This window comes from Phaethon aethereus, assembly GCF_964289735.1.
Source record: "Phaethon aethereus genome assembly, chromosome: 5".
NCBI classification, from domain to species: domain Eukaryota; kingdom Metazoa; phylum Chordata; class Aves; order Phaethontiformes; family Phaethontidae; genus Phaethon; species Phaethon aethereus.
Genome location: NC_138579.1, coordinates 48,960,736 through 48,987,000, shown reverse-complemented (window position 1 = coordinate 48,987,000; position 26,265 = coordinate 48,960,736).

The following is a 26,265-nucleotide window of genomic DNA, read 5'->3' as shown; positions in this document are numbered from 1 at the left end:
ACATTTTTTCTTGCAACAGCCAACTTCCCTTATTAAAACCAAATAAAATAAACGTATTCTGACCAGCTTGAGCTGTGTGCTTCTTGTGCAAAAGAATTATAAATTACCTATTTTTGAAATAATAACATCAGGCAGATAGCTATTTGTCATGGTTTAACCCTCGGCAGCAACTAAGCACCACGCAGCCCCTTGCTCACTCCCTCACAGTGGGATGGGGGAGAGAATTGGAAGAGTAAAAGTGAGAAAACTCATGGACTGAGATAAAGACAGTTTAACAGGTAAAGCAAAAGCTGTGCATGCAAGCAAAGCAAAGCAAAGTAAGGAATTCATTCACTGCTTCCCATCAGCAGGCAGATGTTCAGCCACCTATGGAAACAGGGCTCCATAACTATGAATGTCCCCCCACCCCTTCCTTCTTCTTCATCCCAGCTTTATATACAAAGCATGATGTCATATGGTATGGAATATCCCCTTGGCCAGCCTGAGTCAGCTGTCCTGGCTGTGCCCCCTCCTAGCTTCCTGTGCACCCCCAGCCTGCCCGCTGGCAGCCCAGCACAAGAAGCTGAACTGTCCTTGACTACTTAGCAACAACTGAAAACATCAGTACGTTATCAACATTTTTTTCATCCCAAATCCAAACCACAGCCTCACACTAGCTTCTGTGAAGAAAAGTAACTATCCCACCTGAAACCAAGACAAGAAGTTAACTGCACTTCTATAATGAAATTATTTTATTGCTTTTATCAATTTCACATTTTGAAGAATACTAGATTTTTGTTACTGAAGATTTCAAACATTATGTTTCTTTGTATATAGAAAAATAATAATATTTAATTATGATATTTTTAATGACAATATGTATTATCATTAACAATCTATAATAAGTATGATCAGTAGAATAGAAATTGTATACATGATATTTTTATGTTAAACAATTGTGTTGCATTAATATATCATATTGCAATATTCAGGAGTACAACATCATGAGTAGATATGTTAGCATTTAGAACTACCAAAACTCATTATACTAGCATCAAGTTAATGTGTTTGTCTTATTTATCAGAAGCAATCCATGCCTCTGATTAAGGAAGCAAGCAAGCTTTCTCTTCTAGCAACCATTCTGTTTCATCCTGTTTTGGTATATCTTAAATAGACCCTTATTTGTGTCCTGTTATGATAATTCATGAACTGTTTTGGCAAGTAACCCCAGATTTCAGTGGTGAAATGATGCTAGATAATTACATTCTTTTCTTTAAGAATTGTTTAACCTTATAGTTTCACACCAGAGTCCTACGTTTATATCAATAATAATTATGCATGTAACACTTTTAAGTCATCTTCATATGCAGTGTTTTACTTGGGTACATTTCTTATTACTCATCCTATATATCAACATTATGCAACTACAAAATAAAAAGTAGCATTATTTCCACAAAAGATTTGCAATTTCCACACAAAATAAGAAATAAAGTTGTCAAGATAAGATTGGTCAGCACAAGAAACAAATCTCAGTACACTAACAACCTTACCCATTTAGATGTTTTTTAGATATGTTGGCCAAGAAAGGTTTAAAGGAGGAAAATTGTGAATATCTGTTAGAAACTACTACATGTAATGATCAGCATGGGGAGCAATATAAAGTCCTTGGCTAGTCAGATGATATTTTAGCAGTGAGTGATGGATGACAAACAGGATACAGCCGGAAAGCCTTGAAGTTTATCTTTAATGTGACAGAATAGGAAAAGGACTATAGAGGGAAATTTCTCTTAAAGCGCAGCCAGGGTAAGTCTGTGTTTGAGGCTGGAGATGAGAAAGTCACATGAATTGAACTTATGTAAAACTCAATGAGGATACTACATATGCTGTATATTTGGTATTTGCACAGAAGCCACATGCAGGACTTAGACTTTCTCTGCTCAGACTTATTTAGCTCATCCACTGAACTGCTTCTTCACTATCAGAGCACTTTTGAAACTTTGATACATTAACAACGTATCCTCTAATTTTCCTTCACTCATTAAAAAGAAATTCAGTATGGACTAGAGCAAAAATATTCAAGAACATAAGGATGTCATGATATGAACACTCCTGTGAGGTTTGTATCTATCCGAGTTACATTTGGCTTAAATATATTCTATTCATTCTGCCATAATTACAATCTTCTAAAAAGATATTTTATATAAATAGTTTTAGTGGAAGGAAAGGACTGTCTGCCCCAGCTAGCTTTAAGATCTAAAACTATTCTTTATATTAATGACACCCCATAATGAAATTTTTGAAATTGCTATTACAGTTATAATCACAAATGTAACTGTTTGCATCTGTGTCAGTTATACCAAAAAGCACTTTAATTTTTTTCCCACATATGTATCTCAGTGCAATGCATTACATCAGTCTGATTCCCAGAAAGGTGTAATCCAATTTTTGAAACCCTCCATGATTTTGTCCTTATTTGAAAGACAGTTCTTTTATCAACATTACTTCTGGGATATTATATCACATATAAATATTAAAGCTGAAATTAATAAAAATCAGGGGGTTTCTGCAAATAGTATGAAGTGTGCTGGGTTATTTAATTTCCTTGCAGTAGAACCATGAGTTCAAACTTAGATTTAAGTTTTTAGTGGTTTTTGGTTAACACAGTTAAGCTGCCCAGATTTTGAACGTACAATGCACACCATTAACAATATTAACATCTGTGCTATCTCAAAAAGAGTGCCTCAAAACTTAAATAAGCCAGCTGAAGACTTTTTTAGGTTGCTTTCTACAGTGTCAGGTAAAAAATAAACTGTTGTGAAAATGCCTTACCCTTAAAGAATCAGTGAAAAAAGTGACCATTGCATTTTCTTTCTTTCAGAAGTACTGTAACTCACAGCTGAATTTAAATGGCAAATAAGATGTTGTTTAGATAATAACAATAATGTGTTACTCTTTTAGATACTACAGACTACTTTTTCAATAGCTTATGTACTTAGTGACACATTGGAGTCATCATTTGCACAGAATAGACTTGATATTTTGGTGGTTATCTCTGACTTCTGTATTCTTAAATCTTAGCAAGAAGACATAATTCAGATCCTGAAGATGACAAGAAATACCTGTTAGTCTCTGTAATGCAATTCTGCTAGGAATATGCAAATGTTTTCTTCAGAATACTTCTTTCTGCTTTGTGAAAGTCCATCAGCCTGGTGATAGAGAAAATATTTCGTATTTTCTTGTGAAGATTTGTTTTGATAGAAAATTTAAAGACAGTTTGATTTTACATATAGAAAATGTGATGCTCTCCCTTGAAAGACACAACAACAGCACAGTAAGAGCTTACGTGCATTTTGGTTGCCTTCAGCTTTCCTGAAATTGTTTTCAGTGTATACAATGTTTTGTCTTTCTACAGTTGTATTCCTAAATCTGTTTGAGTTAATCGTACAGAAAGGTAGAAGTGTCAATAACACATTTAAAAAGCACATAAACTTAGAGTCAAAAAATGACCACAAGTTAAAAATACATCAATTAAAGAAACCTCTTTGAGCCAAATGTCTTACAGTTACTGGGGAGAAAAGGAGTCTGAGGGGAAACCTTATCACTCTCTACAACTACCTGAAAGGAGATTGTAGCAAGGTAGATATTTGTCTCTTTCCCCAAGTAACAAGAATTGATAGGACAAGAGGAAATGGCCTCAAGTTGCACCAGGGAGGTTTAGATTGGATATTAGGAAAAATTTCTTCACCAAAAGGGTTGTTGAGCATTGGAATAGGCTTCCTAGGGAAGTGGTTGAGTTACCATCCCTGAAGATATTTAAGACATGTAGATGTGGCACTTAGGGACATGGTTTAGTGGTTGACTTGGCAGTGCTAGGTTAATGGTTGAACTCAATGATCTTAAGGGTCTTTTTCAACCTAAGTGATTCTATGATTCTATGATATACGTTGTATATAACTAGTAATTGTAATTGTAACATCATTAGTAATTCTGTAACATACTGTCAAGAAAGCACGTATATTACAAAGTTTTCCTGAAGCTTTCCAGATGAGGTTATTCAAGTCCCCAAGAGTGTAAAAGTGTTCTAGAGGACAAAACATTCAGAGTTAATTTATAACTGTTTCATTCAAAACACTTAAACATTGTGGGTCGAATTCTTAAATCAGAGGTAGAATTCAAACACAGCTAGTGAGTTTCTGGTTCTTATACCTCAGCTTCTGATGAACATTTTCCATTAAAGCCACAGCTGACAGTCAATAAAATTCCCTAAACAGAGAGATTGGGAATCCAGATTGGGAAACGTAATTTGAACTATAATATTTTCTTTATAATGGCTACTGTGCAAATCAGATGAGACTTCAAGGTTGTACTAAAGTGATGTTCAACATTTGCTTCTTGCTCAAAGTGCTTATTACTCTGTATTCAGCAACCAGTTCTAACTGCCTCTGCAAAGCAGAAGGATTTCTATAGGGGCCTCTTGAAACCATCTTAAAGGCAGGGTTTGGATTTTTCCTTTAGTTTAGATTTTTAGTTTAGTTAGGTTTTTTAAAAAAACTTAGTAAAGCTTAAAAACCCTACAAATTCTCCTCTGTCAACAAATGAACAATACTAAAATAACTTTTTAGGTGTGGAGAGCTATAAAACTACTTTTCTGGACACTTTGTGCTCTTGAAGTTGACTCATATGAGAGGGTGGGACATTAGGAGGTGCTAACATTGCTGTCTGCCCATTCCTAACAGAATCTGATTATTATAAAGCAGTTGTGGAACCTCTCATTATTTTCCTTTTCTGCTTTTTAGATTTATCACTCAATACTTTTGAAAACAGCTAGTTCCTCACATCAAGTACTGTCATGGTAGATGTTCCATTTCTCAGTTTCCCACTAAGTGGTATTGCTGTGGCCTACAATGTTTCATTAATGAAATGCAGTAATTAAATAATTTTATTTATGAACTGGGTCTTCTTCTATAGCCTTTTTCAGAGTGTACTATTTTATTTTGGTCTGTTGGACTGGAGATAATAGGAGCTACTGCTTATGTCTAACTTGTTTCACTTCATAATAGCCATATAATTCCTGGTAATTCTTAGAAGGTCAGGTATACAATATCAAGCAAAGAAGTAGATGCATCATATAAAGCTCACCTCATTAGGGTAGGGATGCAAGGAAATGTTCTTACAAGGCTAGCAAAAAATCATTACTGTATTTTGGTAAGATTGTTTCCGAAAAAGAGAATAGTAGTCTAGAATTGTACATTTGTTCCAGTCAACCCCACTTCCAGGGGGAAATGCGGGTCTTTTGTGTCCACTGATCACAGGAAGTTCATCCCAAATATAAAAAGTCCATAGCAACTGGTATACTGAACTAACTTTTTTCTTAATGTAACAGTCGCTATTCCAGCCTAGCTTTGAATATGAAACCTCCAGAGGTAAAGCTAGAAACCTGGCACTCCAGATAAAAGTTGTAACAAATTCCCAGCCTTGTGGATTAAGCAAAAAAGGGAAGGTATGACAAATTCTCACCATCAGATACATACATGTGAAGCTTCTGCAATTATGAAGTAGATTAATGCAATTTCCCAACCCACTGAAAAAGAATATTATATTTAATACCTACATGCAACAGTGTATGTAATCATGATATTAAACACTGTTGAGTTTATAGCTCACAATTATGAAAAGGCTTCTATTTTTTATATTGACGTGTATATTGAACAGTAATAGTGACATACCTTTAGGTTGTTGTACCACATTAGTAATCAAATGGTATATGGTCGGTGAAATGAAAACTGAATGCTAAAGCACCCTTTTTTTTTTTTTTTGCATAACTGGTATTACTAATCTTATTTATAGGAGTCCAACTAATAGTTCTGGGGACTGGGGGGGGCCTGTCCTTTAATCTTAGCGTACATACAATTCTTTTGTTGCAGAGTTTAAGCATAAGTGTCAAATTCATGGAACTAAGAAGTGATTAAAAAGGCCAGAGGACAATCTACAAATAAACACAGAAGTGAATAACTTATAAAACTTCAGAAGGTCCAAATACCTAAGTAATGTCACCTCCAGACATTTCTGAAAGTTGCTTAGATGTAAAAATCACATTCTTGTTGTCCAAATTGACAAAAAACTGGGGATGAAATATCAATGATCCAGTATCACTAGAAATGATTGAGAATACTTACCATGAAAAATAATAAAACTGTGTTGTGTCAAAAAAGAGCATGAATCGGGGAGATTCCAACTAAATCAAACACACACAAAAAGATTGTACATCTTTAAAAAAACATATGAGTCTCTTAAATGGTAATTTGAAAAGCTGTTGTCATTTTAAGTTTCTACATTAGCAGGCAGTGTGGCATAGCAGGATCAGATCTGTAGAACCACATAGTTGATGCTAAAGAACCAATAACTATATTTTAAGCATTTGCAATGTTTTTCCTGAATACTCAGTATTGTCTACTACTGTGCGTCCTTTAGCTGAATTCCGCCTGAATGCTCCAAGAAAGCTCTATGGTGTGAACCAAAGCACAGTACATAGGGACAATAGTCAAAAATGCATTCCTAATCCAACCTAAGAACAAAAACACAGGAAGCACGATTCACAACACTACACCATTAACACCAATTGCTGTATTTTCTGTACCAAATGGTAAAACAACAAAGATGACCATGTTGAAAACTATAGTATTACTAATGCATATTTGGAATATTCTAAAATGCTAGATACCAAGGAGCACTGTCTGATTTTTGGTTTGTTTGAATTTTGATCAAAAATATTATTTTCTCAACTGTAAATTATATCCAACTTAAGACTTAAGAAAGGAGAATATATACACCTGTGAAGTCTCTTGGAAGACAACACTAGAACACTGAGTCATGCAACATTAAATGGAAACAAAGTTTGGATAACATCTCCCAAGTCTATATAGACACAGCTATGAAGTGTCCAGAAAATTGTTAATAGGAATGTTTTCCCAAGGGAGAGTTGGAATCAACAAACCACAAATAAATAGCAGTTCAAGTAAATCTAGTTTACAGATGAGAAGTGGCACCAGAAGTACAATGGACTGTGGCCTCCTCAATCTGCAGTATTCAATGACGGTTCAGTGTTCCCAGTAGTATGGTTCAAACAGTGTACTTTATACAATGAATAATAACAAGACCGAAGGAGAAAGAATGGGTGACAAGTAACACTTCTTTCAAGTGCATATGAATCTTTCTGATTCAAGTTAAATGAAGAACTCTGAGGAAAGCTAACTTCTCAGTTTAACAGAGGCAGAACCTATATCATCTCACACGCACTTCACGACTCACACAATAAGTAATACTACTTCCTATCTTTCTGAATATAAAGATGACCTTGAAATTGGACTTGGATTCAGCAATACTTTTTCTTGTGAGTATAAAAGAAAGTGAGAACTCATGTTCAGAGAAATTGGAATGCATCCAAAAAAATAAATGTGTACAAAGGAATATCGTTATCACGGACTTTTGCAAGGTTGGGAAGTTGCAAGTGCTTTCAACTTTTCACAAATTGGAAGAATTCCTAAGGACAGCTAAGTGTCCCTATAAATGTAAAACTAAGTATCGAAGAATTCATTATGAATAATACCAAAAGGAACATAAAACTGACTCCAGCTGTATCCCTCTAGACAAGGACTATCTGTTATAACATAGTCTATATGTACTTTTTCAGGAAAGATCTAGATATGACCCCAAAAATATGTCCACTGCATTTGATCCAATTTATTATTGTTGGATAGTCAAATTCAAATAGAATGCATCACTCATGACCAGTATGCAAAGCTCTCCCTAAGTGTCTGAAATGCAATTTGTGCAAATTCCTACTGAAGGAGCAAGTACATATGCATTAATAAAACTCCTGTGCACACAAATGCGCAAGCTTCAAATCTGTGAAAGAAAATCTACCCCCTACGGAAAATGACAGGATTCTAGTTTTATTGCTACAGATCCTGTGCTTACTATTTCTTAGAAGTAATGTATGTACTTCTAATGTGCTAAACCCAGAAAGTATTTTTTGTGGATATTTAATAATTATTATTTTCTACATTCATGTATTCTGAAGCCTTTTTTGGACAAGAAATATGAAAAATTAAGTGTTATAAAGAAAACAAATTTTAATCTCAGATCAAAAGGTATTATCAATAAGAGTATTCATACAGTCACAAAACTAGCATTCAGTGAATTCTTGTGCATCGAAAGTCTGTAAGACTAGATATCTTAAAAAAAAATGAGTAGCATTCACTAGTTGAATAGTAGCAGAGAGAGCCAATAGCTAAAATATTCAATTTTGGTTCATGGAATAAACATATTCACTGTCCTCAGAAATGGCCTACAGCTAATCAAAAGACAAAAAAGTATTGTTATGTAATTCAACATTCAAACAAAGGTAAAAGTGATTTAATTCTTTTACACTGTTAATCAAGTTATGGTGATGTTATATTTCAAAATGAATGGAAACAACACTAACATTAGGCCACATCCTGAGTCAAGTACATGGGCCTATTTCCACTGTAGTCAACTATCACTCAATTATCTGGTCCTACAGAAGATCAAGTTTACCTTCTTGCTTTCTGTTTTCATTTTTTTCAGCATGGCTCTTTAAGCGTAAACCAATAGCTACATTAAATATGTTTTCTCAAGTCTACCATTTATCTCTTTCAATGATACAGCCCCTACCTTTTATTTGCACAAAATTAAAGCTCTTCTACACTAAAGAATGTCTAGTTAATTAAAGCAGAAATCAGACATTTGCTCTATCCCAATTCCACTGGCATGGTGATATACCATGTTAGATCAGTTGTTCTAAAAATACATAGCTTGATAGAAAGAATACATACTTAGAAAAGTACAGAAGAACTGATTTACATGATCCAGTTCAGAGGGTATTAACAATCCACATAGAATCAAGAAAGCATCTAGCCATTATTCAAATTAAGACAGAAAGCACAACAGTTGCTTAAAATGTCTAATGCTTGTTGTTCTCCAGTACGAAAGGACATTCAATCTATTCTTATCACTTTTAAGAGTTCAGCTTCTTACAGTGCTAAACATTTTGTGTTTTACTCAAATCATTTTTCACTTTGAATTTTGTATATTAAAAGTAGAAGTTTTAAAGATAAAAAATAGAACATTTACTCTGATTTTTTTGTTTGTTTACTTTTTAGTTTACTGTATATTTTGGAGAAATCTATTTAACATAGAATTAAAACCAAAGAACTTTGATCTTGAAGAGTTGAAAATTAATTGAAAAACTATTCACAGAAGTCTCATGCACTAGTGTGCCAGAAAGAAAACTTCCTATCATTTAAAATAAGGCAAAGTAGACCTTTAAGATCCTATCTACTGAAAATTTCTAAAATAATTCTAGAATTTCTAGAGTAACTATGCCTTTTTTTAAGCAACAGATAGAAGTTTTGGTTGTTGGTATTGCTTCTGCTTTTGCCATTGATAATTGTTAGAAGAATGTCCAGTTGCTAAACTGTTAGGAATTGTACAAATGACAATAAATAAGTATATAAAGAAATAATAGTCATTCTGATCATTGCAAGTGTTAGGCATTCCTGTATTACACCAGAAAATGCTGTAGTCATAATATCAGAATTTATATCTCAGATAAACTACAGTTAGCAACGAAAGACTTCATCAAATTTCTCTTAAAAATTGAGGGTTGTTTACGGACTACAGTATTTTTCAAGATGTGACATTGCCATGAAGAGGTATAGAAGGTACTTGCAAGTGTAACAGCACAAAAATGAAACAACATGCATTGATGTACTTGTTGGTGCATACTAGAATTTTTTACAATTTTTCATGTCCACAAAATTATTCTTAAGTCCACATTTACACATTTTTTAGAACAGCACAATAATGTTGATATTATTTCTGTAAGAATAGGGATGGATAATAAAATTTTGAATATACAGAACTTCTGAAAATGTAGTAAATAAGCTTAGTAGAATAAATGATCGCTATCAGCCATTCATATGCTCCGTGGAGTCAATGTAATCTGTGAAAAGCTTATCTAGAGTTCCAGATCTTCTGTGATGTTCCTTAGAAATAAAGGTGTATCATCTCCTCTGTACTCCTACTCCACAACACCGCAGTCTCTGTGTTTATAGACAGCTGCAATAAAATGTCTCATATTTTAGACCAGCTTATGTTTTTATTGGACAGTTTGCTTTGAATCATTGCTGTGAGTTGATTTAAGCATATCTGTCATATATTGACACTTAAAAAGATCTTTGTTCAGGATTTTACTCAGTCCTCAGCACAGCTAAGCTCCTGTCATTTCTGCGTGTGCAGCTGCATGGGAAATAAGTATGCCCTAAAATTTGGACCAAACCTCTGTAAGGCATTAATTCAAGCAATCATTTGGATCCAAGCACCAAAACAATGGACCAAATGATAAATGCATTAATTTAGAAATATTCAGTGCTCCTATATAAGATGAATTATTCCTCTCTCCACAACTCCAATAAATTACATTTATTTTATATTTTCAGTTTAAGAAATGTCCTTTCTTTTTGTCACATTAGGCCTTTGATGCCTACGACTTAGCCATAGCAATGCACAAATTTGTTCTGTCTAGCCTTGCTCATTATAACTCTCTTGAAACTACTGATCCTGGAAAACTTCTATTGGTTCATTATAATGTGGAAAGAAAGCACAAAGATATAAGCATAAAACAAAATATATATTTTGAAATGAAGTTTTATTGTGATGAAGTAGTTTAATATAACATTCTACTGTACCAGTGAGAAACAAATAAGGTCTACAAAATACATTTGCAAACACTGTACCATAGGTGCCAACTTCCTCCACATCTTTTAATAACATGCTACAAAAACATCATAAAGCTTGTAGTGGGTAAACTGGGGAAGTGAGAAAAATTATAATTAATTAATCTAATAATTAAATATATAACAATTAAAATATTACTATTATTATTATAATTCTGGGAGCATGTTCCAAATTTCTCTAATAACAGAAAAAAGTTTTAAACCAACTGGGAGTGCTCAGTGACATGCTCCAAAAAAGTGGAATTGTTAAAAGGTGGGCATGAATGCAAATGGTTGCAGCACAAATGAGGGAGGTTAAAATGGCTTTCTGACATGGTCTCAAAGATTTCAAGCTGTAATTCTCATGAGCTACATATTTATATCCAGATAACAACACGGTTGTGACAGGATATTAAGAAATTTCTCAGCTGTTCTGCTTTTTCTTTAAGCATGCTGGTTCAAACAATAATAATGTTGTGGGAATATTTAGAAAGATGCAATCATTCAGATCCAGAAAAGAAGTATAATAATTATCAATTCCCAAAAGGGTTGGCAATACTAGCTATAGCTAGGTTTCTTTGGCTTCTCTCCAGTGATCCTCTCCCTCTCCTTTCTTCCTTTTTTTAGTCTTCCAATGATCTACACATTAACAAAAATTCCTAGGAAAAAAAAGTTATTTGAAGAATTGATTTAGCAGCAACCACCATCCTCCACCCAGTTAGGGGAAAAGATAATCAAGTTAGAGTGATGGTTTTTGTTCATGGTATTAAAACTGAACTTCATCTTGGAAGATCTTCAGGACTTTAATAATCGTGTACACCAAGAAAAAAATGAACATGCATCTCAAAGGGAGTATGTGAATGTACTAATGGGCAGGTCTGCAATCTGAAAAGAATTTTTATCTTGCATTTATGGAGATCCCAAGATCAGCCTAGCTCCACTGATATAGGATTTACTCCTGGGCAATAAATTCAGCTTTATATTGAATTTTTCAAGATACTTACAGCATCTTCACTACCATAATACTTGAGTATAAATTATATTCATATACTACAGTATACACTCTTCACACATGTTGCAGCATATACTAATTTTAAACAGTCTTACTCTATTCATAAGTTTATTAATATTTCCTTTTTTCTCCTTGTGTAATGTTTAATTTTAGAACACTACTGAATGTAGGATATGTTTCTTTTCATAAAAACTAGCAAAACGCAGTGCTACTATGTATTTAGCATCTTTTTTTTTCAAATTCAAACTCTCCAGCTCTTTGTATCATTATATATATACCCTAAGTCTTTTTGATACATCTGGTGGCAGGAACAGTCAAGATGTGAAATGAAAACAAAATTCCTTTATCCATAATTTATTTTTAAATTCACTGGACAAGGGGTAAGGTAAGCTAGGTTTTAAGTGGTGGTGCTTAGTTTCAATTAATTTCTTATAAAAATAAATTTGTTTTTGTTTTAAATCTCCTAGAAAAGGATATTCACATGCATGTGTCTAGCAAACTTCATTATTCCACCAGCATAATATTTGTTTTCTTCTAAAAACAGAAACCAAAAATTAAATGAGGAACTGGACTTTGGTTCCCCAGGCAAGGTATAAAATGAATCTAAATTGTGTGTCTCAAAAATTTGAAAATGAGATTAAGTATTGATATGCAGGCTGCACAGAGCTCTAGTATGGACTAATTCTTTCAAAGACAGACTGAAACTTTTCAACTGTTAAAGAAGTCCAAAGAAAGACAAACAGAAAAATCATGGCTAGGCAGTAGCAAATTACATAGGCAGATATTCTGCCTGTTCAGTAGATACAATACTCACTTGAAGCTATTGAAGGTATGCAAGGAAGGAAGCTGAGGGTATTGTTTAGTCTCTGTGAGTAGTTAACAAGGAGCAACTTTGAGGGAAGGAACAATATAACCACAAAGGGAATGCAACTACTAAACTTTGAGTGAACTATCCTAATTAACATCTAATTAACATATAACTGGCATAGTAGAAACATGCCTTCATCAGGGAAAGCCCCCCCTAAGCACAGAAGCCCATTCCTCACTGAGCATGTGCAATAAAAAAGGACGCTGTGACTATAAGTGGAGATGAGGCTTGCAAGAACCAGTGGGAACAAGGGTGACTGGGCCAACTTTGAAAAAATACTGATAACTGTTGCTCAAAATGTATAAATATTTCCCGTGTGTTAAGTGAGGTGTGCTAGCTTTGTGGACCTACCACCTAGCACCCAACTCTGCGTAGATTTGAAATAAAAGCAAATATCTCAACTCTGTGTGTTTTTATGTCTCTCTATGCACTGGGTAAAACAACCCATATTTAGGACAACAAATCTATTAGCATTAAGAAATCTTGCAGCATTTCTCTCCATTGTCCTTCCTAATTTCTAAGTTAACATATTTAGCCTCTACAAAATTCCCCTGCAGTTCAGTGCATTAGTCCTCTTTACTTCATGTGATATGCTGTTGTGTAATACCACACAGTTGGTCACAGAGCTAGCAATCAAGGCATCAATGTTCAAATACTTACCTACTGCCTGTAATCGGTAGGTATAAGGGTTGAATAATGTGCTGCACTTCAAATTCAAAATTTAACTCCTTACTGAAACAACAAAACTGCTGTTATTATTTAATGAGTTTGTCAGACTACTTGGGATGTCCTCAGGTTTTAACAGCAGCTAGAAGAAAACAGTCCTTTCTGCAAGTGCTATAAAGCACATCCTCCCACACCTGCTGCAGCGAAGAGAAGCAGAAGCAAGGACTGAAGAACTAGCTATGCCAGTTTCATGCAAAGGCAATCCCCACAAATCTCTTACATTCACTTTCCCACATCCTTTCTACTGGCAGAATACAACAATTTGGAAAGAAATGAGGAGCAAGATGTAGACTAGTCATTAAAATAGGTATAATTACAAAATATTTGTTACAAAAAATAGAAACCCCATTCAACCTAAGCACAACACTTGATGCAAATATGCATAAACTACCGATTTACTTTTATGCCTTCTTATTAAAACTGAAACACAATAACAATATAATTTTAGATTCAAGTACAGGAAAGATTTACTGGAGTATTTTTCTTCAAGACATAAGACTAAAACATATTAACTGGTTTTTTCCTTCTTGCTCCTCATTCATTTTATTTGGCACACTGGACATTTCTATCTGTTGAAAAAGGAAAGCTAATTAACAGTTGGAGGGGCAAAAAAACAACAAAAAGAACCCAATAACAGCTACAGAACAGAGTACATTTTCTAAAAGCCTAAAGAAAGCAAGCAAACCCAGAAGACATGCATCAGATACAGAAAAGTACATCATAATAGCCTAAAAAGAATCCAGTATTGCTTCATTTGGTCTTATGTTGCAGTGTTTTTCTCATTTGTTGTAGTTTAACCCCAGCCGGCAACTAAGCCCCACGCAGCCACTCGCTCACTCCCCTATGGTGGGACGAGGGAGAGAATCGGAAGAGTAAAAGTAGGAAAACTCATGGTTTGAGATAAAGACAGTTTAATAGGTAAAGCAAAAGCTGTGCACACAAGCAGAGCAAAACAAGAAATTCATTCACTATTCCTCGTCAGCAGGCAGGTGTTCAGCCATCTCCAGGGAAGCAGGGCTCCATCACGCGTAGTGGTTTCTTGGGAAGACAAACACCATAACTCCGAACGCCCCTCCATCCCTTTCTTCTTCTTTGTCCCAGCTTTATATACTGAGCATAATGTCATATGGTATGGAATATCCCTTTGGCCAGCCTGGGTCAGCTGTCCCAGCTGTGTCCCCCCCCAGCTTCCCGTGCACCCCCAGCCTTCTTGCTAGCAGGCCAGCACGAGAAGCTGGACTGTCCTTGACTACTTAGCAACAACTCAAAACCAGCACGTTATCAACATTTTCTCATCCCAAATCCAAATCATAGCCTCACACTAGCTCCTGTGAAGAAAATTAACTCTATCCCAGCTGAAACCAGGACATCATTGTATTGGGGTTTAAGATTGCAATTCACTGTATTAAGACATTCTGGTTGTTATTATTGCCAGAAGCTGATGCAAATCAGGTGGTAAAAACATCTCCAGAATTGCAGTGATGTTTGGTAAGTACTCTCAGATCCATCCCAGGCTATTTTTCTGTCCTGAGCAGAGCACTCATTTGGGTGAATCACCATCCATAACAGGAGAGAGAAATGGGTAACCATTGGTGTTCCCTTTGTCACTGGGAAATAATCATTACACGGGTATGACATCAGCAATCAACAACTGATCAATAGGAGAGCAATGGGGCAGCTGATTCTGCTACATGTATAGATACATATAAACAAGGAATAAATGTTTCTGACATGAATGGAGGAACTTGATACAGAGCGACTTTCTATCTGCATGTCTGATCCTTTTGTGCTTGCTCAACCAAGAACACACTTACTCAAGTAACTGCTCCAGTAGAAGTCTCCAGGATCTTGTCATTTGAAGTAATAAGAGCTTTCCCACTAACTCAAATAGGGCCAAAAATTCACAATCAACTGAAGGGGTTATATTGGTTTGGCTTGGGTTGTTTTGGTTTTTTCATATTGTAAACAAACCACAAATCTGGACGAAAGCTTCCACCATGGAGTCTAAAATCATCAAATGTAACTGAGAACGCTCTGGCACTGGCACTTTGGTGGTATGTGCTCTAGAATGAAGAGACTAAAATAAAATTAAATAGGCATTTGAGAATTAACTATGTCCCATGAAAAACAAGAAAAATGTGTTATGGGACACCAACATTTCTCGAGAGAACAATATTTTACTAAACAAAGTACCAACCTAATTAAACTTAGCACCACCAGTTTTACATCAGCTGCTAATTGAACACAGATTTGAGAGATGTGCTGTTACATTGCATCCTGAGACATGGGGACATGTCTAGGGAAGCATGATGAATTTTTTTAAAAAAATCATCTACATTTTCATGCCACCACTTAAGTATTCCTTTAATATTTTTTTCTGCAGGCATGTATATTGTGTAGAGAAAAAAAAAAAGTCATGTTGTTTAGTCGCATTATCTACATCTTTAAGGCAAAGGTGACTGACAATATTGATTCTTACATATCACATTTCACAAAAAAACTTTAGCACATTGTGTTATATGAATTCTTCAACTTTTGAGAAAGCTGGAAAGAATAAACCTAATGACACAAAGGCTTCAAAGGAGCAGTCAAACCCCTACATGTCAGTTCTTTATCAGGCAAGAACTAAAATACGGTAGTTACCAGAGCATCACAGAATGGCCTGAGTCAGTATCTGAATCATAAGACTTCCATGCTAACCACTAAGTGGGCTGGGCATGGTAAAAAAAAATTGAAGACCCTTGCCAAACAGCCATCAACTATATTTTTTTAGATTTTTAAAAATTATTCTGCTCACAAGAGCTTCCAGTCAACAAGTCACGGAAAAGACATGATAATTTTTGTCCTCCAGAACTCTGAAGGAGATGCCACAGATCCATGCTTGCCACATCTGAATTCCAGTCTGCAAGACTGCAGTTATGAGTTCATGAATGTTGCTTGCAGTTACCCCCACTGGCAGAGAGTTGGGAAGAGAGCAGTAAAGATAAGCTGTAGAATTATGTAGCAGAAAAGCCCCAAGTCCTCTGGAATCAAGGGACACACACATTAATCAGCATCACAACTTACTGCAGTGCTTTATGCAGTGATGGATGGATGCTGAAATGATTAAAAGAAAATCCTTGCTTTTTAGAAATAGTAGCATTCTTTCTAACCCTTATAAAATAACTTATTTCACACATGTCCAATATTAGATAATGCCTTCAGGGTAAGACCTGGTAATCCTTGTCATATCAGCTTGCAAAGAATTGTCTTGAAAGGCTTTAACTCTTTCTAAATCTAACTTCATTATTTTACATCCCCCTGCTTTCTGTTTTCCTATAAACATTGTAATATCCAAGAAAGCTTACCCAAATCATCCTTTTGGTTTATTCGGGGAGAACATATAATGCTTTGCATGGATGGCATGTGGCTGAACATTTTAAGAATATTCTGTTGTTACAGGCAAATCTTTCCGATTCTAGCTATGATAGCAAATGGCATTACATTTAGCTTCTAAGTATTCAGTTATCTCACACCCCTAACAAATGCTAAATATATACCATATTCTAGAAATGAAGCTAGAATTCACCCAGAATGGTGAATTGCCAGAATATATTGCCTGTCAATTAACAGTAAGAAGAGGAGAATATATTTGGAACAAAAATCTCATTTCTTATAAATAGAAATGCAATGACATGAACTAAGAATTGTTAGGTGAAAAAAGCCCATTAATTTTAATATATGCAAACAACAAAAACTCAGATGCTGCAACCCTCAATCCGTCTCAGTGCCTGCAGCATTCATAGGCCTGTGGCTATCAAAGTCATGTCATATGCATCACTGAATAGTTTGCCTTAAAATAATCTTCATTTATATATTTTTCTACTTCTGTCTTGGTAGAATTAGTTTCTGTTTCTTCTTCTGTTTTGGAGGGTGATAAGTTTGGAACATGTGGGAGGGTGCAGGGCTTTTTGGATATGGGATTTGTGGGGGTTTTTTGATAAGTAGGTAGTTTAGAGGTAAACAATAACAGAACAGAACCACATTATCAGCATTAAAAAACAAATCATCAGATTTCAGGAACTGACAAATTTCTAATATTAATTAAGACACGATCAGTTCTTGGTGTGAAGTTTTTTCATTTTTACATGTACGTAACTATGTGTTATATTTTTTAAATGTGCATATACGTATCCATTTGTATTTTAGACAGAATAACTGTATAACTTCGTGAACTTCTAAAAACTAGTGACAAAAAAAACCTTATGAATTTGTTGTGGTTTAGTGAAATAATCCAGAGACAATAAATGCAGCTTATTTAAATTTAAACCTGTCTCAAAACATGCTACAAAGTAAAAAAAGCTGTTCAGTAAGTCTAAAACACCCACACGGACAGCTTTTATTTTCTTTTACATATTTCAAAATACTGCGGTGAGGTTTGAGGTCAGAGGCAAAAGACCACTCACATTACTTGTGTTGCCAAGTCTTCTTTTTAATTTTTATGAAAAGCAGGTTTCTATCAAAAAATACCTGATAGCTATCTGCTTGTTATATCATGTACCTCTGATGTCAGAAGGATAGAGTTTAAAAAAAAACTTACAGGTAAAAAACTTTTAGGGTGAATAAGCACATAATTAACTGGTCTGAAACCAGGATAACAAGAATGGAAGGCCCATAAGACTAAAGGACAAAATGACCTCGGAAACTAAAATAACCAGAAACAAGACACAGTAATTAAGAGCAGTACCTAAAAATATTAAAAATTCAGTAAAATTCTGTCAACCCTTGTAGATAATGCCTCGTTACAGCTTCTTTACATAAACCAGAGATGCATTTGAACAAAGATCAAAAATACGAGGTGTTTGCTACATAACCTATAGTAATTTTAATACGAAAAACCACATCACTAGGAGGAGATTTTAGATTAAAATATAGGACCACCATAGTATAATGAGCTAAACATCCTAAACATTAGGACATGCACAGATGAACTTTTGTGTAAGTGACCAGTCAACTATTTCCTCTTTGTTATCATTTTGTATAAAAGACCCTGTGTGCTTCTAAGAGATGTGCTGGTTGGTTTTAAATGCCCAGCATCCTACTCTGCAGACTAGCAATAAAGACAAGTATCTCGACTCAGTGTATTGATTGGTGTTTTACACACTGTATGAAGAACCCTGATTTAGGGACAACACCTCCATTCATCAATCTACAAGAAAACTAACGGGGACACCTCTAGCTTTTAGCCAGGCTGAGGTCTTCCAGGCCGTTCCAGGAAACATGGCTATACAATATGCAACTGAGCCTTTTGCTGTTTTCTCCAATATTATCTCAGACACCTAAAAAGAATCATAATTAAACATTTTTGCAAGAGATTTTCTCCACCCTTCCTCCTTTTTTTGAGTAGTTTCTTCTGATTCTTGCCTCCTTCTACTCATCCTCTTTCTCAGACCAAAAGCACCTCTTTTAGAATGGCTTTTTTTTTAGAATGGCACCAGCAGCCAGGAGGATTCAGACACTTTGCTGTCATTGGGCAATGCTCCCTAGAAACGTCCCCAACAAGAAACCCCTAGTCAAGGTGCTCTTGCCGAATATTTTCTTGCCTTTATACAAGCACTTCAGGCAGACACAACCAGTTTGTTGAGGTATTGAGCAATACAGCGACATTTCCTGTTCTCTTTGTTTTATCTCTAGATTTCAACAGAATTTCCACTCTCACCAAAAGCCATTTTTAGGATCATAGTGATAGATAGATGCAAAAGACCTACTGACCACCTAGTCTGAAAAATGCATCGACATTGGCGTCTTTTAGATTCAAAGGCTTAATTTGCACAAATACAGATACGTACAAAGACTTTGCAAGTATCTCCTCAAATGTATCTAATCATATATATTTAATCTGCAGTAAGCAAACAAGTCACAGACGGAGCCTTGGATATGAAAATAAACAGCAAAAGAATTATTCTAGTTTACCTTATCTGATAGTTTTGTCTCAGCTATATTTTTCCAGGGTTTTAGCAATTTTTCTCCCCACAATCAGCAGAGGGCATTGTTCACTCAGTGTGCAAACAAGAAAGTTCATACTTGTGAATGAAACTGCTTCCAAGTTTTTTATGTCCCATGTTAGTCACTGATTTTCATTATTTTATTATGATCATATTTAATAGTAAGCATCTATATATGTTTTTACAAAATGTTCTGAATAGTATTTTTTTTAAGATGTACCTTTACGTCATGACTTTCATACCCGTTTTACAGACAAGAGGAATTTATATTAGGCAAATTGTCCAAAATCACAATTAGTCAGTGATATAGTCCTGTTATGAGTCCTTCCTAATATAAGCTCACAATATAAGGACCTGACAGTTCCCCTATTAGACAGACACTTACCATATCTGTGTTAAGATATGCCATATTAACAATGGGTTGCATAAGCATAAATCTGCAACACATTGCTAAGCAAAATGAAAATATTTCTTTCACAGTGTAAGCAAGAAAAGAAGAACAGCTTTTTTCCACAGCCTGAATATGTTTGCTTGGTAAACCATTTTCAGTCCCTCACAACATTCATTTTCACTCTATAGCAGCAGCAAAATATGCTGCCTGTACCTTGGTGAGACACAGCTGTTCCCATGGACTGTCCCACAGGGATCTTTCTGCCTTTGTTCTATGTTTGCATTGCATGAGGTGCCCTTAGTTATTCAACAAGCACCATCATCTGCTTTTCACCAGCAGCCCCAAGCCTAAATCACATTTTTATGTGCAGTATCCAGTGTCACAGCTTTAGTGAATGATTGCTTTCAAGCTACATTGTTCTGTTGAAATTTTAAACTGTCTTGTGAAATGTTGCCCAATACTGAAGGTGTGACTTGTTAGGAATTGTATCTAAGTAGAGATTCCTCTGCTGAGGTGCAAAGCAAAATTGACGTTTAAAAAAAAACTCTCTCCATGAGAAGTAAAGTCAATTTCCAGAAAGAACAAAAAGCCAGTTATTCAACCATCTGTCTTTAAAAGGTGCTTGGTATACAGCCTGTTGTTCCTCAGAGATATTCTGACCAATAAGAATGTCAACGGAATGAAAGGCAATGTTTTCAGGAAGTACCTTAACACGTAACTGAAGGCTCCAAACAAAAATAAGTGGATTTATGTGAAACAAGATCAGTAGAATGCTACAACATTCTATGAAATAGTTGGATTTTTTCCCTCACCTTGTTAGACACCATTAAACAATTTACTATTTTAAAATATTGTTTACTTTTTTCTATTAAACACTGGGAAAAATAACCCTGTGATATTTTCTGCAGAATATATAACACGAATATAAAGTCTGCTCCTCAGAAAGACATTCTATCAGGGAAAAAGCAACTGGAGCAAATCCCACAAGTACACAGAAGATCAGCAGGTGCAGTTTGGATGACTGGGCCTCTAGCAGTTTTTACAAGAATGTAATTTCATGACAGCTATCATTTGTAATTGAAGCTGGGTACATTCACTATTGTGATCACATCCTGGTGACCACTCCTAAGAGAGTTCTTGGGAAATATGCAGACACTTAAGGGAGAGACTAAACACTCCTCAGAATCTCCCTGAAAGCAAAAAGTCAAACAGCTCTGGCAAACTGAGAACAAGAGAGAGCACAAGGTTACCAGTGCCTAAACCTCAACAGAATTTGCTGAGTTTCTGAAGTAGGTTATAAGAGCAATAGCCACCTTTGTTCCTAGGTGGCACAACCACAGACTTCACAGTATAAACCCCAAAAGTTTCAAGGCCACTGTTTTGGGGTTTTTTTCTTGTTTTTTCCTTCCTCCTTTACGCCATTCCATATGTGGCATATGTGAGAATTCACAATATGGAATGAACTGGACTCCTAAGCTAATTGTTCTAAATTAATGGCTGAAATGGTACCAATAAGCACCTTAGCGGAAGCGATGACACATCAAGTTAATTTTACTACCAGATTTTCAGTCATATTTCTGCTGTGAAGCACCGCTGGCTTTCGGACTAAGCTTTTTTGGACCAAGCTGATGTGTAACAGACTGACTTTGGTTGATGAAGGACATGTCAGTAGGTATTAAGTATGTTTAGAAATGGATACATTAAAACTATTCCACTTAGTTGCATAAATGTCAGGAAACAAAGGAGAAGGATAAATTATATTCATTGTTGTCTTTCTGTGAAATAACAGAGAACACACGAGTTCCCTGGATTTCTCTCCCCTCCATTTTACATCTGTCCTTCCAAGTACTACTTTTGTAAGGAGATTCCAGGACACTAAGCAATGTCAATAAGCTAAACTGTTCTCCAGATCTAACTTTCAGGAGCATGGGATCAAAACAGATTTGCTTCCCAGGCAACACCGTGTTGGCATCTTTTCTATAACAGGCATGCTCCACTGTTTGCGGAGTTGGATGACGGATGACTTTATTACAAAAAATATGGGAAAGGGAAATGACTGAATGGTACAAACAGTTATTTTCTGTGTAGTACTTGTTTTAGAGCCTTGGACTGTGCCACCATCAATCAGGTCATCTGCATGTGACAGGAAGAAAAGGAAGAAAAAACTACTGCCAATTGGTCCACCTGGTCATGGATTTGGTAGTCTTTTTTCCAGACTTCTCAGTCAGGCTAGCTCGTATCAGTTTCATGAGGCACCCTGGAAATTCAAATCTATTCCCTGTCAGTCAGTTATACTTTCATTGTAAGATAATATGCTGTTTGGGTGTTTACTTTTGTGCCACATCTTGTGTCATTATTTTGCTTTTTTTGTTACTGCTGTTTTGCTTTGTGTATTATAACTAGATCAGCACTGCTCCATACACATATTCCAGTAACCCATTCACACATACACTCATAGATTGAGCAGTTTAATATCTTTTACAGATATTCTCTCATGTCTCTCAGACAACTGAAACTTTGTGAAGTAACTAAGTAAATTCAATATTTTCACACAAGTCTTAAGACTATCTTTTTCCCACAGTTTCTTCTAATCCCCACGTATGAAAAAATTATTATCTCCAAAGCTGTTAATTGTGCTGTCCACAAAGAAAGGATCATGCTTTCCGGTGGAGAATAAGCAACAGGAGCAGACAGACAACTTCCTTTTCATGTAATTATCACTAATAATGAATAGCAATGCAGAAGGTCTAGATGACTTAGAAGGTTTTCAATTACAATTATGTTACTAAGAGAACTGACTTTGTGTCTGTAGTGACCAAACTCATTAATACCTCAAAACTCAGGATGAATGTGAAATTATGTTTTCTTCTACTTCTTAGCAGACAAATGTCCATATTTAAAAAATGAACCAACAACCCTAGCAAAAATATAGAAGGTGACCTTTTTAGCATCCTTGAAACTTTGACATGACCTGTACATGCTAAAAATAACCCCTTTAGGTAAGGACAATTATAAAGTATTTTGTAGAAATGCATCTTGCTGTATTTGAGCGATTCTTATTTTCAGAAAGAAAAGTATTTCAATATGAGCAACAGAGAAAAGAAAACTAAAATTTTCAGTACTTAAAAAGAACTGCTTTTCAAAATAACCACTAAATGATTATGATTATAAGTTGACACTTTCTCTTCTAAAAATAAATATTGTTTTATTTAAAAAAGCTTTTCACAAAAATTTCTTGAGAATTTATAAAAATCAAAATAAACTCAAAGTACAATGTTTAAACATTTAAAGATCCATAAAGAAGAGCAGCAGGCTTCCAACAATGCTGTGTGAAAACAGTAATGTCCCATGTAATTTAGTCTATTTCAGATGTATTCTGAAAACAGAACATCTCAGTTACACAAAATGTGGATGACAGCGTCTGAAGAAACCAAAGCAGTTATTCAGCTAAGTTCTAAATATACATAAGGTAGACAAAGAATGGCAATGGAAAAGAAAATTCGTTAAAAGTAAAGCTAAAATTTGATGAAACTTTACAGAAGCATAATCCGCTGTGAAAGGTTTGAAACATTTTCCAAATGTCTTTTGCAACTAGCCTTTTCTTTTCTCCTCTTTTTTAAGGGTACTAATTCTGTGGTTCATATCTGATCACAGAAATTGTCTTCTCACTTAAAGTAAGAACTGAAGATAATGGTACCCCTGCTTCAACATGAGATCCATGTTCCTTAAACCACAGCTCTTCTGATGCAAGAAAAAACCCCAGTCAAATTAGTCTGACACACATACCACTGAAAGTAGCTGATAAGACAGACTCATTAATAGCTGGAGCTCAGTTAGGAGATTCAGTTTCTAATACCGTTTAGCCTGTGACTTGACTCAAGATTTAAATTTCTTTACTGAAGTTTGCCTAACAACACTGTGGAGATGGCATCTACTACAGCAGAGATGTTGTGAGACAGTCTATACATTAAGCCCTTGAGATTCTGTATTTAGAAGTGCTAAAGAAATACAGGGCATTCATTCATACAATTTATGTAATTAAACCAAGTAGGTCTGTGGTATTTATATTAATAAAATAACAGCAGACAAGATACTTTATCAAGTAATCCCATAATCCAGTCAGTTGTGCAGGTCACTTGCCATATATGTTCATATAAACACTTTGAGTTACATTACAGTATTTATTATGTCATATAGGTCTGGAGAACCTGTTTGACATCACAAAGCTGTTCAACAAAATGTGGCTTCCGTGAAGCTCACTGAACCTTGCTATTTTAACATACTAAATGTAAGGATTCTTAACGCAAAAGCTTTTCTGAGTATAATTTGAGCTGCCCGGTGAGCTTCTTGGGGGCAGAACTGAGAGCTCCACAGACAGCAGGGGACGACCCAGGCAGAAGTGCAGATGATGTCGGTCAAACTATCTTGACTTACTAATACAGCTTTCCTGGTCAGCATAATTTTGTTTCTCTAATTGCAAGCATTTCGTAAGAATCTCTGAGCGAATAAAGCTCCCAACTCCCATTAGAAATCAATACCAGCAGAAATACTATTACCAAGAGGATTAAAAAAACCCCCAACATACAACTCAGTTAAGCTTCAAGAGCTACATTCTCTCATGAATTAGTCTCGTCAGGATGCACTGCTGAGTCAGAGAGCTATCAGTGAAAGTTGCACCTTCTTATGTTGCAGCAGAATATGGCCTGTGAGATTAACATTCAGCATCCACACAAACTTGTCTTAATCACTCCTTAATTTAGACGGCTTTTAACTTGGTTGTTATCCCTTCACTGCATCTGCACTGGGTAGAAATGAGGAGTGGGGAGTGGAGAATGCCTGACAAATCCACAAATCGACTCAGCAAGTCGATGAATATGTAATACAATTTGTAACAATACCTAAGTAATTCTTCCATTATGAACTCAATCCAATTCTACTATTTCATTTCAGAAATGGGTTTTGAACACAGCGCTGTTTGACTAATCGGATCCTCATTTTCCTATTCTTTTCTATTTAAAAGCTGAGTGACATAGTTTTGTTTGGGAAGGCAGTGATTTCATTACACCAACAGAGGGAACTGCCATTCCAGCAAAGTGACAAGAGCCAAATTGGCCACAGGAAAGTATTTCTTCCTAGACTGAAGAGATCCACATGAGAAATTCAAGCAAAATGTCACGTCTCAAACAATGACGACAGGATTACAAAAATCTAATTAGTTGTTTCATTAGCTGAATCCTATCTGTGGTGACAGCAAACAATGGGTATTTGGAAGTTGTCCATCCATTTTTAATACAGGCACTGTCATGGAGGTACTGGGTCTAATATATTCTCTGCATTGCCTCTGTTTGCAGAGTGACTTCAAGGAGACATTTCATCTGGTTTTTAAGAAATGGTAAAGATTTAAAGCTGCAATGCATCTCTAGGATCACACATTGCCTACATCCTGCTGAAACAGGCTTTGTTTCCGAACCCCTACATCATTCAACTGATTTAACTTCTTTTTCGGTCTGTTTGGACAGGAGCATCTGAAAAGCTTCAGTGCTAAATACACATACTAAATCTCCTAATAAACAAACCTAATTAAGATTAATTGAACCGTTGGAGGTAAATGAAGATTGTATCCACAAAAGACTATTCATTTTGAATGAATAGGGTAGAGTAGGCACCCCCTTCCTTGCCCTTACCTATTTCATTAATTTCATTTCCATCATAACAATCTCCATAAATCCATTAATAAATCATTACTGCTGGAAACAAGCACTGAACTTGCAGGCTGAAATAGCAAGGATATTTCACATGAACATGTATGTAGTTTTCTCCCCACTTTGGACTGTGGCTATTTACCTCCCTTATTCAAGGCTCCCAGATACTCACAGACTTGCTTAGTCTAGTGCAATTTGTGATTGTAGTAGGTTTTCAGATTGACAATGTAGGCTCAAGTATTTCAGGCCAACATCTATTGCTGTATCAGTTAATATTATTATTATTTTCTGTTCTAAGCATTTAATGGTGCCAATACCACCAGTAAAAGATAGTTTGATATTCCAACTTGAAACACTTGATTTGCTTACACCACAGGCAGAGTGATTTGCGAAACTAAACTGCTTCAAAAGGAGAAAAGAAAAACCAATCATCTTTACAACTACAAGAAGGAAGAAAGCCAGGGAAAGATTCTACTATGATCTTTGTAAAATGCACTTTTGTGCTTGAGTAAGCCCTTCCATTTTAGAATTTAAAAGCATATTATAACATCACACGATCAGGCATTCTCTCAGCTGAGTAACTGAACATCATTTACCCAGCAGTGGAGACTAACTTGTCTGTTCTCTTCTTATTTAACCCAGAGACACAATAATCAAGGTTGCTTTTTTTTTTTTTTAACTTTTTTTTTTAAGAGATAAGAGAAACTCAGGTATGGAAAACTGAAGATAGTAGCCCATGTTGCAGGGGCACTAATGCTACTAAGGCGTTTTAAAGAAATATCAGCAGAAAAATCAGCTACTGATCTA